The sequence below is a fragment of the Sus scrofa genome, chromosome 2 (assembly GCF_000003025.6).
Source record: "Sus scrofa isolate TJ Tabasco breed Duroc chromosome 2, Sscrofa11.1, whole genome shotgun sequence".
NCBI lineage: Eukaryota > Metazoa > Chordata > Mammalia > Artiodactyla > Suidae > Sus > Sus scrofa.
The window spans coordinates 100884461-100900006 of NC_010444.4; the positions used below are offsets into that span (position 1 = coordinate 100884461).

Consider the following 15546-nt stretch of genomic DNA (forward strand, 5'->3'; position numbering starts at 1 on the left):
AAACACCGGATCCTTAACCCACTAAGCGAGGCCAGGGATCGAACCCACAACCTCATGGTTCCTAGTCAGATTCATTAACCACTGAGCCACGACGGGAACTTTTGTCTAAAGAAATGTTTCTCAATAGAATTCACAGAATACCCACAAGATTTGTAAAAGATTTTTATAAGACCTTTTTTTAATGTAATATTTAAAAGATTTAATGTATGTTAAATAAAGAGAGAGCTTTGAGCCTTAAAACTTTAGGGAAGCAGACTCAGAAAACTACTCACTTACAAACACCTGGCACATTTTATGAAAAAAGAAAGAGGTAAAGCTGAAAACCATGATAATTACTCCCAAGCTTAAGACCTAAAAAAGAAACTTAATATTTGCCCATCTGGATCTCAGAACTGCTATGGACCAGTGACATCTTTGTATCTCCCATTCTCCCCCTTTTGGAACAAGAATGTCTGTCTACAGACATTCTTACACCACTGCATATTGAGTGTTGGGGGGGGTGGATGAGCAGAGGCAAGTGGAAAGGAACGTCACTCAAAGAGCTATGCTTAAGGAACCACATCCAAGAAACCCCTGCTATACCTGGACCTGACTGAGATGATGAGATTCTGGACTATGATGATATAGCAATAGAATGAGACATCTGAGGGCTCTGGAAAGCAGTGAGTATACATACGGGAAGGACATGAACCATTACAGGCTAGAGGGCAGACTGGCAGCCAGCCTCTTATCTCCTAACATTCATATCCTTGTGAAGATCCCTCCCACACTGTACCAGAGTTGATATGTCTGTTCGAGAGTGAATAGGAAAAGCAATAGTATCACACTTCTGAGACTGTGTTATAAAAGACTGGCTTTCATCTCAAGTGCTCTCTCAATCTCTCAGATCACTTGCTCTAAGAAAACCATGTCATAAGCAGTGATACAGAGAGGGAGGCCCATGTGGTGAGTGAGTGAAGCTTCCTGCCAACAGGCACATGAGTGTTCTTGGAAGGGGATCCTTTAGATCCAGTCAAACTACACATGACTGCAGCCCTAAACTCCAGTCTTGTCAGAGATCCTTAAAAAGAACCACCCAGCTGCTCCTAAATTTCTGACCTAAGAGACTGGGAGTTAGGAGACGTTCTTCGTTTTAAGCTGCTAAATTTTAAGATAATTTGTTACCCAGAAACAGATAACATATATTTAAATTCCCAATGATCTAGTAGAGATCACTTAAGATTCAGTCATTCTCAACATCACTGAATTGCTCACTATTTTTTTTCAAATCAGCAATAACTTATTTTTCATGTGGGGAAGGAGCTTCTTTTGGACTTAACAAAAACAGGAATGCTTTCTTTTACTACCTTTGGATTTAAAAAATTAGAGGAACATGAGCTAGGTAACTCATTTTCAGCATGAGGGATTGATCTGGCTGTGTGTCTTTCTTCACTGAAAGAGAGAGAAATAAGACTTACGCCTTTAATTGGTACAGTTAAAAAGACAAACACATGCTTGTTCAGATAAATATAATTATACATGTTTCTTATCAAGGAAAAATACTGAGAATAAGTAAAACTTGTTTTAAATAAATGTTTCTTTTCAATGATAAAATGGAATCACGTAGTTTCTTAGAAGTACTTGCAGTGTTCCTATTTCAGATTAAATTTTCACTATTATTTTCACTCACATTATGTGATCCTAAAAGAACAGGATATAGCTCAAAATGCTTTGATGCTGGAGGCAAGAGGTCCAAAAGAGTCACCAGCAAAACTAACTTCATTGGACCCTAGAACCCTTCTACATAAATTTCAGGCCAGAATCCAACTTACAGGAAAGACCCTACCACCTATCATCTTTCATTCCATTTTTCCTTCTTCCCCCCTTTTACGTTCATGTTTTTCTGTTCAGTCACTTTAGATGGTATATAATCTAAAGGTCATCATTGAAGCCTTTCTGATCAACTTCTTTCAAGATTTTGAAAAATTTCAGATGATTCAACTTTACAGTGGGTCTAAGGGAAACTGAGTTCATCAAATTCTTAACATTCCTCCACCAGAGCACATGAAATCCAATTGCTTAATCAATCAAAGGAAAAGAAAATATTAGCCATGAACTGGTATATTAGTCAGTTCCAACTGCCATAACAAAATACTAGGTGGCTCAAACAACAAACTTAATTTTCTCACAGTTTTGGAGGCTAGAAATTCCAGAACAAGGTCTGGCAGGGTTGAGTTTTGCTGAGCTCTCTCTCCATGGTTTTTAGGCAGCCACCTTGTTTCCATGTTCTCACATGGTAGAGAGGACAATCAATGGAGATCTCTGGTGTCTCAGAACCCTGTTCAAGTTGGATCCCATCCATATGACCTCATTTAACCTTAATTACTTTCTGGGGGTTAGGGCTTTAACATATGAATTTTGAGAGAATGCAACTGAGTCCATAGCAATTAGAAAATATGTGGGGGAATAGCAACATATTTAGGGGCATCTATGTTATAACATTCTTGATACTTTTCCAAATAGCTTCAATCTTAGAAGATGGATTATTTGACATCATCAGTTCATTTGGCCCTAATTTCAAAGAATAAGCTATTTCTGTGCTTAATTAGAAAAAAGAAGCAGAGAAAGGAGATGTGGAAGGTTTTGGACAACTATGGAGGTAGATGGCACAATCCACACAAAAGATTATCTCCACTTCTAACACCAATTACAAGTTCAGAGAATTCCCAAGGCCCTCTCAAGTTTGACAATTCTCTAGAAAAACCCAAAGAACTCACTGAAAACCAACATACTTATGATTATGGTTTATCATGGGGAAATTAATACATATTAATGTCAGGAAAGAGAAAAAGAATTTAAGACAAAGTTCAGGAGAGTACCAAACATGGAGCTACCAATATCCTCTCTCAGTGAGGTCATGGACATCTTGTTCTCTTGCTAACTATATGTCTCGATATGCACAGAGGATTGCCAACCCGAAAAGCTCACAGGAGACATGGTGTTCAGAGTTTTACTGGGGCTCCGTTACATAGGCATGATTGACTGACACTCCACATGGTTGATCTCAGCTTTCAGGTCAACTGAAACCAAGTGACTCTACCCTAAGTCACACAGTCTTTCTGGCGATGGGCAGCCCCTACCCTAAAGCACACTATTAGACAATATGAACCAAAGCCCTGAAGCAAAGATACAGAGATTACCATTCAGAAGCTGAGGACAAGGTTAAATTCTTTATCACAGGAGAAACAAGAGAAACCATTCAATAGTTCCTATTACCGACAGAGGCAGGTCCAGGCTCTTCATCAAACTATGCAAGCATTCTCCTCACATTCTATGCCCCTCCCCCACATGACTTGGTTCCTATCTCTTTCACAACCTCTCATTGCAATCAAACTTTCTGCTCTAGGAACTGCATATTCCTTTTAGTTTTTAAAATATCAGACTGCTGAGAGTTACTTCTTCTGTCTAGAAAACCTTACTACTTTATTTTTAAATGACTCATTCTTAAGTTTTCAACTTAGGTATCATTTTATCCAGAAAGCCTTTCAATAACCCCAGGTGGCAATGTGCCTCTCCCATACCATCCTATACATACTTCTATCATAGTACCGAACATTTTGCTAAAGTGTTGTCTTTATAGAAGGTACCATTACTAGCACATAAGATCTGTAAGTATGAGGTCCAGATTGCCTTATGACTAGGAATCCATTTACTGATTCAGATAGCTGAAACCCTAACTACTGCCCTGTTTTCCTTGCCTCATATTTCAATTAATTTAGATCTTGGGCCTTTCCTCCTTCCTTTGTCCCCCTCCCCTTATCTCCATCTTTTGAGACCAGAGTCCTATCCCTGCTTAAGCTAATACCAGTTGAAAAATTCTCTGTCTTTTCTGTCAATTCTTTCTCAACCTTCCTGATCTGATCCTTCCTCTCCTCTCTGCCACCAACCCATTCCTAGATAGGACCATTTCAGATAAATACTCCAATACATTAAAAAGTATTAAAACAAATGGACCAAGATGATTAATTAATTCCCAAACTACTTGAGTTAGTCCCAGAGTCACTTCCACAGAATAGACAAAAATGATGAAATCAAGAATGGGGTAATTTAAATGAAGAGAGCATTTCTCTTGCCAAATAATCAAATTTTTTGTTTTTTTTTTGTTTTTTTTTTTTTTTTTTTTTTTTTTTTTTGGTTTTTTAGAGCTGCACTCACAGCATAAGGAAGTTCCCAGGCTAGGGGTCAAATGAGAGCTGTGTCTGTGACCTACACCACAGCTCATGACAATGCTGGATCCTTAACCCACTGAGCAAGGTCAGGGATCAAACCTGCATCCTCATGGATGCTAGTCAGATTCGTTTCCACTGAGCCACTATGGGAACTCCACTTTTCAATTTCTTAAACTGTTTCACGTTGAGTAGTTATAATCTTGGTCTCAATTCTATCCTGTCCCATGTTCTACATAAGGCACACAAATCTAAGCTATGTTTTGTAGTTGAAAAGAGTATTACACTCCTTCATTACCTTGGATAGTAACCCTGATTTGTTTTTGAAATAGATGTACTGTATCTGCTAAGCCACACACAGAATCTTTCCTGCTGCTTTCTTATATCAGATCACATATAACAGCACTGTGATTAGCAAGGTATAGAAATACTAGCCACATCTCACAGCCATTAGCAATTACACCGTTGGGTATTAGTTGTTATTATTCCTGTAATTAGCTATTAAAGGGCCTTACAAGGCCCAAATCCACAATCTCAGTCTTATTAGCCCCTCCCTAACCTCTGAGCAAATCAACCTTAAGTACATTATCAACCAAGACTAGGCTTAAAATAAATATCCAATCTGCTATAAAGAAATGGAAACATACAATAAATGCTTTGCTTCAATGATGTCTTCACAGTTAAATCTTTCTCTTCAGCAAAAACTATCTCTGTTATCTATACTGAAGTATGTACACTGCAAAACTGAACTGTTCTCAAAGAAAAAAGGAGATAATACAAAATCAGAACAAGCACTACAGCACTGTTACCTCTAATTTGTCTTTACCTTAGTGTAAAACCTTGAGCAAGTCAGTCATCTGCTATCTCATCTGTAGCAAATTAATCAATTTTAACTTGTCAAAGAGTGATAAGCAAAAATATGATACAATTTTTCATTCATTACTTTAAATTAAAGCAAAGTAACCAACTTAAATAAGCTTTATAACTGAAATATTTAGCTAAACTCAGTACCCAGAGAGTATTTAATAAATGATAGTGTTCAAACTTTCAATAGCTAAAAAAAAAAAAATTTTACTTTGCACCAATGGGTCATCAGCCATTCTGAATTTTAAAAATTCCTTCCTTTCTTAAACAGATAATCTAATGTTTTTAACAATGCTGAATGTTGTTAAATTACACAATTACTTATTAAATTACTAAAACCTCATTACTCAGAGTTCCCTTGTGGTGCAGCAGATTAAGGCTCCAGGGCTATCATTGCATTGGGTTGGGTCACTACTGTGGCAAGGGTTCAATCCCTGGCCTGGAAACTTCCACAAGCTGCGTGTGAGCACAGCTAAAAACAAATACAATATAACAACAACAAAAAACCTCACTACTCTATAGGTGGAAATGATGTGATATGTGGGCTCAGCAACTTAATTTATTCCTGTAGGACTGTATACAATACACACCCTCCAAATACTAACTGCTGAACCTGATGAACTGACATACATTACTTGGTATACAGCTGCTCTTACTAAATCACTTAAGGTCAGGTGGTTGACTTCAAAATCACATGCTGAGAAACAGCAGGTGATCTGCACTTTCACCCTATCCCCCATCCCATTCCAGTTTGTAGAGATGTATTACTTTCACATTTTTGCCAAGGCCTCTCTTTTCTGCTGTCAGTTCTGGTCCCTACTGTCCATTACTGATCTCCTTTGCCATTCTCCACATAGCCACAGTCACCTGCTATCCAACACTTCTTTTCTCCATTTCTTCATCATTTTTATCTCCCGTTTCCTGCTCTTCTCAGCTACCAGACATAAGAGAGCTACTTCACAGCCAGTCAGCCAATCAATACATTCCTTTCCTTCAAAATAAAAAGAAACAGAATCAAAGCAGATCAGGATGATCTTTGGCTTTTCAGAACTGTTTTTATCACAGTCTTATACTCAGAGATTGATTCACTGTTACAAAAGATGCTTTATGGTTTCTTTTACTTCTAAGTTTGGAGTTACTGCAGGTACTTGGTCTATAAACAACTGAAGTTTTTAAATTACAGTATTTTAGGGTTAAAAAAGCAACAGAAGATAAGGTGGCTGCCTTTTTGACTCTTAAAAATTTTACCTAGTAAAATCTGCAAAAATTTATTTTAAAATCAGGAAATAAATGAATAGTACTACAAAGAAGATATACATATGGCCAAAACACATATGAAAAGACGTTTAATATCATCAATCATTAGGGAAATCAAAATCACTGAGATGCTACTTCACACCCATTAGGATGGCTATTATCTTTTTAAAAAATAAGAGAGAAAATGTATTTGGCAAGGATGTGGAGAAGTGTTGGTGAGGATGTACAGAAAATGTAACCTCTGTGCACTGTCAGGAAAACATGCAAATAGTGTAGCCATGCGGACAACAGTGTGGCAATTCCTTAAAAAGTAAACACAGAAGTAACACATGATCCAGCACTACCACTTCTGGGTATATAAACAAAAGAAATTAAAGCAAATATTTACACACTCATCTTCATAGTAGCATTATTCACAACAGCCAAAAGGTGGAAGCAACCCAAGCATCTATGGACCAATGAATGGATAAACAAAACGTAGTCTATACATACAATGAATATTATTCAGTCTTAAAAAGGAAGAACATTCTGACATATGCTACAATACACATAAACCTTGACAACATGCTAAGCGAAATAAGCCAGTCACAAAAGGACAAATGTTATATGATTCCACTTATATGAGGTATCCAGAGCAAATTCATAGAGACAGACTAGGCTAGTGGTTGCCCAGGACTGAGTAGAGGGAGGGATTGGGAATTAATGTTTAATGGGTATGTATCGTCAGTTGAGGAAGATGAAAAGCTCTAGAAATGGATGGTAGTGATGGCTACATAACAATGTGAATATATTTAATGCCACTGAAATGTTTAAAATGATTGTTATAAAATTTTTAAAAAAGAATGGAAAGTAAAACTGACAAAAGATATCTTACTTCATTTGCTACTTAGTTATCCATGGCCACTGTACAAGCCCAATCTGACCCTAAAACAGACAGCACAAGTTATGCACAACTGAGAAAATAGTGCTTAATTTTGTTAGTGCTAATGAAAATCTTGGAAACATTTCTATATATCAGAAAACAACAGATTCTCCTCTTAGAGGTCTGTCCGGGAAAGCTAAAAAAAAATAGGCTGTCAATAAATAAGATCCCTCATGCTCACACAAATCACTGTATAAATATTCCTGAGACTGTTAAACACTGATGCCTCCATGCCTACATCCACGCCATTCCAAGATATACCAAACATATTTCAGCCTCAGGGCCTTCTCGTAGCCTCAAACACATGCCCACATACCCACAGAGCTCACCCTGATTTCATTCACATCTCTAGGCAAAAGTCCTCTTATCATCAGCAAGGCTGATCTTGACTGACATAAAACAGCATGCTTCATCATTCTGTCACCCTTCAACCTGCTTTATTTTTCTTCATACCTCTTATCACTACTTGCTACACTTACTTGCTAACTGTGCTTCTCTATCCACCACAATGTAAAGTTCAGGAGCACAAAGACTGCCTGTTTGTTCACTACTGTAAGCCCAGCACCTAGAACATGACCTGGCACACTGAAGGTGGCCGATAAATATATGATAATTGAATGAATAGATGGATATTCACAACGTCACAGGTCATACTGCCCTCTTGAAATTGGTACTATTCTACCATTTACCAGAATTGCAGCAGCCACTGCCTCAAAGCCAGCCAGAGCTTCCCTTGCTTAGGTTTTACTCTTAAGTGGAACACCTAGTTAAGAAGCCAGATAGAAGCATGGTACCAGTATGTCCAAAAAATATTCTGTGACTTATCTTCTCAATACATTAAATGAAATATATAGGTCCCTCTCAATGAGGAATAAAAAAAGTAAGCACAAAGAATATACTTGTTACACTGTTTTAAGACAAAAGGATACCATAGATTGCATCACATTGCACCCATTTGATAAACAGTAGAAGGCACTTGCTAGCCTGAAAACTACAGGATTCTCCCTCTGCAATTTTTCAGAGGATTTGGAGAAACAAACAAACGCAGCAATAGTGCTTACCAATAAATATAGCACTAAATTAAGTAACCGATTATTTGGCACAACAGATACACACTCTGGAGCACCAGAAAAATATATTAAATCTTTGGATGAGGAAAAGAGAAGACTGTTTCCAAAATACACCTAACTTTACTTCAAAGTCCAAAGTATTCAATTAAGAATTCATCTCGGTGAAATGTTCCACCAGCGCCCATGCATGTTACAAGTTTTGATAGCATTCTATAAGTACACTTTAATATTCCGTCTGCAGCGAACGACTGCTGGCAAAGCTTTGGCAGGTGATGATAATTTGTAGAAATATCGTTAACCAGAGAACTGCAATACTCCCCACCTGAGAAAGCAGGAAGGTCCCTTACGCTACAATCTCTAGGTTCCCAGAACCCCGTATGTCCAACTGTAAGGAGACTCATCTAGGGAACACACGTGTTCCCGCCTAGGAAGTGGAAACGTCAGGTGGAAGCTCCCCATCAGCGGGGTCCGGGACTTAGGGCAGAGCTGTCCGCAGGAACCGCAGCGTGGCTCCGGGCAGTCTCCGGCCCCAGCGCCAGGGACCCCATCGCCAGGGACCTTCGCCCAAGATGAAACAAGGCCAGCCTCTTCCTCTGATTTCGGCCCGGGCCTGCCCCCGGAGCTCACAAACCCGGCAAACGCAGGTCCTACCTGAGCTCTGCCCCCAGCTGCAGGGCTGCGGGGGGAGGCGGGAGGAGGCGTGGCCTTCCAGCTCGCCAGTGGAACTCCCTCGTGCGGTTGTTATGACTTTGCCTCTTGGGATCCGCGCCCCGACCAAGTTCGAGTTGCACTTCCGGGGTCCGCAGGAGACTAAAACGTCATTGCGTACGCGACGGCGGCGGCCGCGACAAGCCGGAAATGGGAGGGGCGTGGTCGGTGGGTTGGTTCCTGTGGCGGTAGGTAGGCTGGGAGAGAGGAACTTGTGGGAGGTAAGCGTTGTCCAGTTTTTATCATGTGGGCTCTCCTCGCCTTTCCCTCGCCGTTTAAGGCGAGGGACACCATTTCCTGGGTAGTTTTAAAGGATGGGGCTACGGTGAAGCCCCATTCTCCAAGCAGAATTTTAAAAACAATTGCGGGAGCCCATGCAGCTAATTGCCCATTCTCATGGTCTCTCCCCCTTCACCTGATCCATTCAACTCCAGAAAAGACATAGGAGGTGGGAGACTTAAGATTTAGAAAATTAAATTTACCTCTAAATTATAACTTATATAAAGTAGGTAGTGAGGCATAGGCTTCTTGAGCCTGCTTTTTTTCCTACCTCCTGAATACTAACATGATGATTAAAAACAGATGTTGAAAGTTATGGTCACATCGCTAACAGGGGGTTGGATCAAAACTCAGCCTTTATGGCAGAAATCACTGATAGTAAAAATTACCCATGAAAATTCCCTAAGTGGCCGGCAAAGTCCAGAGTACATGATGTTAAGCATAAACTCTAGCTCTTTGTTACGCATACCTAAATGTGAGACCTCTTGGCTAGTTTATTCGTTACGATGAAAAGAGAGTTTGTAGATATTTGGGAATTTAAACAATCCTGATAAATCCGAGGGACAACTCTTAGTCTTCATCTAGCTTAACTATTCAGCATTTTACACAGTTAATCACATGTTACTTCTTGAAACTTGAAAAACCTTCTTCATTTGACTTTTGTGAACTCCACAGAACTCTTGATTCTCCTTTGCTAGATTCTTCCTCATTTCTTGATGTTAGTGTGACCCAGATCTCTTACCCTTTCTAGCAACCTTCATCCTCCAGGTGATTTCATTCATTCCCTTCACTGTCTTTTATATTGGCATTACTATACTGATGGCTCCCAAATAGCCGTTTGCAGCAATGATTATTTGATTTCTATACTGACATAGCTCACTTCTTACTAAACATATCTACCAGGATATTTAACATGCATCTCAAACGGCATTTTCTATCTCCAAAACCTGTTTTCCTTTCCTGTTGCATATCTTTGCATCTCAGTAAATGGCAAATTGATTCTTAAAATTGTTCAGGTCGTACCTTGATTCTTCTTTCTCTCACATTTCACATCCAGTCAATCGGCAAAATTGGTGGCTCTTTTTTCAAAAATTACCCTAAATCTAATCAGTTCTCACCACCTCTGCAGCTACTATTCTAGTCCTCATGGGATGCTCTAATTGTCTTTTAATTGCTCTCCATGCTTCTTACCTCTCTGCAGGCAGTTCTCCTATTGGAAACTGTAGAAGTCCTTTTAAAATGCAAATCAGAATTTGTTACTTTCCTATTCAAAATCTTTGAGCTTCTCTACTCAAACGGAATTAAATAAAAAATTGCTTACATAAGTCCCTAAGATCTTGAGTAATATGACCCCATGTTGCCACCGAAGAAGAGGGCAGTAAGAGATGTTTTGGGGGTGGGAAGTGAGTACTTGGCCAGTAAGTTATAGAAATGGAGTTCCTAAAGGGGATTTCCCAACTCTCTTGCCTGGAAATATTTAAAGACAAGACTGGCTGAGGGTTCCTGCAGTGACAAAGTAAGGTGATAATAATGGTCAAGTTTTCCCAGCAGCTAGTAGCCATGTTGGTTCCTGGTTGGGTATATTAGTTTTCTAGGGCTGCTATAACAAAGTACCTCAAGCTAGGTGGCTTAAACAACAAATTTATTGTTTCACAATTCTGGAGGTTAGAAGTCCAAGGTCAAGGTGTAGGCAGGGTTGGTTCCTTCTGAGGGATATAAAAGAGAATTTTTTCTATGCATCTTCCTAGGTTCTAGGGCGAGGTTGGGGAAAGGTTGCTGGCAATCTTTGGTGCTCCTTAGCTTGTACATGCATTGCCCCAATCTCTGCCTTTATCTTCACATGGAATTCTCTGAGTGTTCCCTGTGTCCAGATTCCCCCTTTATATAAGGATATCAGTCATATTGGATAAGGCCCACCCCAGTAGCCTCATTTTAACCTGATTACCTGTGTAATGACCTTATGTCCAAATAATATCACATTTTGAAGTACTGGGCTTAGATCTTTTTTTTTTTTTTTTTAGAGACAGAAACACTAGGGTAGAATTATTTTGAAAAAAATGAGAGAAGCAACTCCAGTATAAAGAAAGGGGAATCAAACTAAACTAATCAGCAGGGTGAGATGGTGTGAAATAAACCACCAAAAGAGGAACTACATGGAAATTTTGAGATACTGGCTGAACATCTATCCCATATATCAGGGAATGGCAGTGCTGGAGTTCCTGAAACTGGGTGACCTTCCAAAACGAAAATGTTCAAAGGACCTGATGACATAAGTTCTTGTGGTTCAGCAGGTTAAAGACCCAACTAGTAATCATGAGGACATGTGGGTTTGATCCCTGGCTCGCTGACATCAAATCTGGCCTACAGATTTGACTCAGATCTGGTGTTGCTGTGGCTGCAGCTCTGATTCAACCCCTAGCCTGGGAACTGCCATACGGCACAGGTGCTTCCATTAAAAAAAAAAAAAAAAAAAAAAAAAAAAAAGTACCTAATAACAGAAATCACCACCACCTGGGCATTTTTACTTGGGAGACCACGGTTATGATTTTCAATGGCCTTTTCTTCCCACCCCTGAGATGATGTTGAAAGACTTTACAGAAGCAGAATAAGTGTGGGACATAGAAAGTAAAAGGCAGAGAAACTAAGACAAAACCTTATACCCCCTTCCTTTCAGCCATATTTGTGGATCATTATGCTGGGAAAGAAGACAATTTAAAGTGATTTATTAGAGGTTCCCAGTCCAATTATGTAAAGAGTTTGGAAATCAGCTATTTTTATCCTCACAGCAAGAAAAAAAAAAAAGTGAACAAGCAAAAATGAACAACTCTTTCTAGATTCTGCAGAGAATTAAGTCATAGGGAAATGGCTGCCACTCTCTCACCCCCTCCCCCAAATTGGAGAGACAGGCAAGTATTTAAAGAAAAGCATAGCTTAACAGGGAGCAGAAGCCAGCAGCAGGAGCCAGTATAGGTAGTAACACTTAAAACTATGATTAATTGCTAGAGGCTCACTGTAGACAAATTTAGGAGTTAAAATTTATGGTCTCTTTTGAGAATTAAAATTCCAAGTGGTCCCATTGGTTATGTCAGGTGGGTGAAGACCTACACCTTGTGACTGTTACCACCAGGAGCCCTACAAGCTTCTTGCTTTGAAAATCAGAGAAAACTTTCTTCTAACAGTTGTAGGGGGAAAGTGACCATTTTGAAATATGTCCAGAGCTCTCTATTTTCTTTAACAAAGCCTTCCTTAAAAGGAAACTCTTTTAGCAGAGCATAGCCAACTGAGGGATTACCAACCTAGAGGAAAGAAAGTACTTAACTCTAGCCCAGTCTAGCCTTTGAAGTGGAAGGAAAGTGGACAAGATGCAGAAACAAAGGGGGCAGTAAGCAGAGAGATGAAAACATTAAGAAGGAATTGAAAGGAAATGCTAGCAATATAAAACACTGGAACCAAAATGAAAAATAGGCTCATAAGTAAACTGGACACAAGGAAAGAATCTAGGTTAAAGATATATCAAAAGAAACTTCCAAAACTGAAGTGCAAAGAGAAGAAAGAACAAAAAAGATGGAACAATATCCAAGAAAAGTGGAAATTATAAAAAGTTTGGCATATGCATGATGGGAATGCTAGAAGAAAAGCAAAAGGAATAATTTGAAGTAGTAATGACTGAAAATTTTCCAAAATTAACGGCAGATACAAACTCACAGATTGAGAAGACTTAGAGGACTATAAATACTTTTAAAAACAAATTATACCTGGACATATATATTCAAACAGCAGAAAATCAAACTATGAGAAAATCTTAAGACAGATAAGGGAAATCAACCAATGTTGCCTACAGGATTGGTGGAAGAATATGAATTACACTGAACTCTTCTAAAGAACCTATGCAAAAAGAACGGAATGATATACTTAATGTCTTGAAAGAAAAAAAAATAAAAGCCACCAACCTAGAATTTGATATCCAGTAAAATTATCCTTTAAAAGTAGAGGAAAATTACTTTCTCAGACAAAAATTGAGGGAAACTGTCAAAAGTCAATTTACCCTGCAAGAAATGTTAGAATGCTCTTCAAAGAGATGAAAGTGTTACAGATCATAAATTTGGATCTATATAAAGAAAGGATTTTAGGGAAGGATTAAGTGAAGGTAAAATATTTTTTTTTCTTAATTGATGTAACATAACACTGTTAAAAATGTCAACATTATATTCTGTAATTATAGCTTTTGAGCAAGTGAAATGAATGATAGAAGTGTTATAAAAGATAGGGAGAAATTGAAAATACTCTGTACTTTTACTACCCAATGAAGTGTTATTTGAAAGTGGACTTAGTTAAGTGGTAAATACATGTTACAAATTCTAGAGCAACCACTCTAGAAAGTTAAAAAAAAAATCCAATTGATACCTTAGGATAGAAACTGGAATCATATAAAATGTTCATTTAAAATCAGAGAAGGCAGAAAGACTGGAAGACCAAAAAAAAAAGAAGGAAGGAAGGGAAGAAGGAAGGAAAAGAAAATACAAATGACCTGGAACAATGAATAGAAAATATTTAAAGTAATTTAAATCATATTCATCAAAGATATTGGCCTGTAATTTCCTTTTTTAGTAGTATCTTTGATTTTGTTATTAAGGTGATGGTGGCTTCATAGAATGTCTTTGGGAGTGTTCTTTGTTCATTCTGTTGGAAGAGTTTAAGAAGGATGGTGTAAGTTCTTCTTTGTATGTTTGGTAGAATTCACCCGTGCAGCCATTTGGTCCTGGCTTTTTGTTTGTAGGGAGTGTTTTTTTTTACTGCATATTAAATTTCATTTCTAATGATAGTTCTGTTCAAGTGGTCTTTTTCTTCTTGATTCAGTTTTGGTGGGCTGTATGTCTCTAGAAAGTCCATTTCCTATAAGTTGTTAAATTTGTTGACATATAATTGTTCATAATAGTCTCCTATGGTTTTTTGATTTCTGCAGTATCCATTGAGATTTCCTCTTTTTCATTTCTTATATTGTTTATTTGGATTCTCTCTGTCATCTTCTTGGTGAATCTGGCCAGAGGATTGACAATTTTATGTACTCTTTAAAAGAACCAACTCTTGGAGTTCCCGTCGTGGCTCAGCAGTTAACAAATCCTACTGGGAACCCTGAGGTTGCAGATTCGATCCCTGGCCTTGCTCACTGGGTTAAGGATCCAGCATTGCCGTGAGCTGTGGTGTAGGTCACACATGCAGCTCGGATCTGGCGTTGCTGTGGCTCTGGGGTAGGCTGGCGGCAACAGCTCGGATTGGACCCCTAGCCTGGGAACTTCTGTATGCCATGGGCGTGGCCCTAGAAAAGGCAAAAAGACAAAAGAAAAAAAAGAAAGAAAAGAGCCAACTCTTGGTTTTATTGATTTTTTTTCTGTTGTTTTTTGAATCTCTATGGCATTGATTTCCTCTGGAATCTTTATGATTTCCTTTCTTCTGCTGACTTTAGGATTTGTTTGGTTTTTTTTTAATTATTTCAGTTAGTAGATTACATTGTCGATTTGGGATTTTTCTTCTTTTTTAAGAAAGGCCCATATAGCTGGGAACTTCCCTCTAAGAACTGCTTTTGTGGTGTCCCATAAATTTTGTGTGGTTGTGTTTTCATTGTCATTTGTCTCAAGGTTTTTTAATTTCCTTGTTGATTTCTTGTTAATCCATTTTTTTTTTTTTTTAGTAGAATGTTGTTTAGTGTCCATGTAGTCAGTTTTTTCTCATTTCTTTTCCTGTGGTTGATTTCGCATTTCATGCCATTGTGGTCAGAGAAGATGCTTGAAATAATTTCTATAGTCTTAAATTTGTTGAATTTAGTTTTGTGCCCCAGTATGTGGTCAGTCCTAGAGAATGTTCCATTTGTGCTTGAAAAGAATGCATATTCTGGTTTGTTTTTTTGTTTTTTTTTTTTTTTTTTGGAAGTAGTGCCCTAAAAATATCAATTAGGTCTAACTGTTCTTCTTCTTTTTTTTTTTTTAGGGCTGCATCCACAGCATATGGAAGTTCCCAGGTTAGGGGTCAAGGTCAAATCAGAGCTGCAGATGCTGTCCTACACCACAGCCATAGCAACATGGGATCTCAGGGCAATGCCAGATCTTTAACCACATCTCACAGCAATGCTAGATCCTTAACCACTGAGGGAGGTCAGGGATGGAACCTGTATCCTCACTGATACTAGTTGGATTCGTTTCTGCTTCACCACACCGGGAACTCCCATGTCTAACTGTTGTGTCAT

At 38.5% G+C, this 15546-nt stretch overlaps 1 protein-coding gene across 9 annotated transcripts in view; it reads right to left on the minus strand.

The window, feature by feature from the left end:
- FAM172A (family with sequence similarity 172 member A) overlaps positions 1-9134 on the minus strand; it is a 415825-nt gene extending 406691 nt beyond the window's left edge. For 3 of the 9 annotated variants that reach the window (XM_013994989.2, XM_021085393.1, XM_021085391.1), the window contains exon 1: positions 8970-9129. The gene's annotated coding sequence lies outside the window, so the exon portion shown is untranslated. Of the gene's footprint in view, positions 1-5936; positions 6061-8640 lie in introns of all 9 variants that reach the window. The other 6 variants (XM_021085388.1, XM_013994983.2, XM_013994986.2 and 3 more) reach the window with 6 other exon arrangements.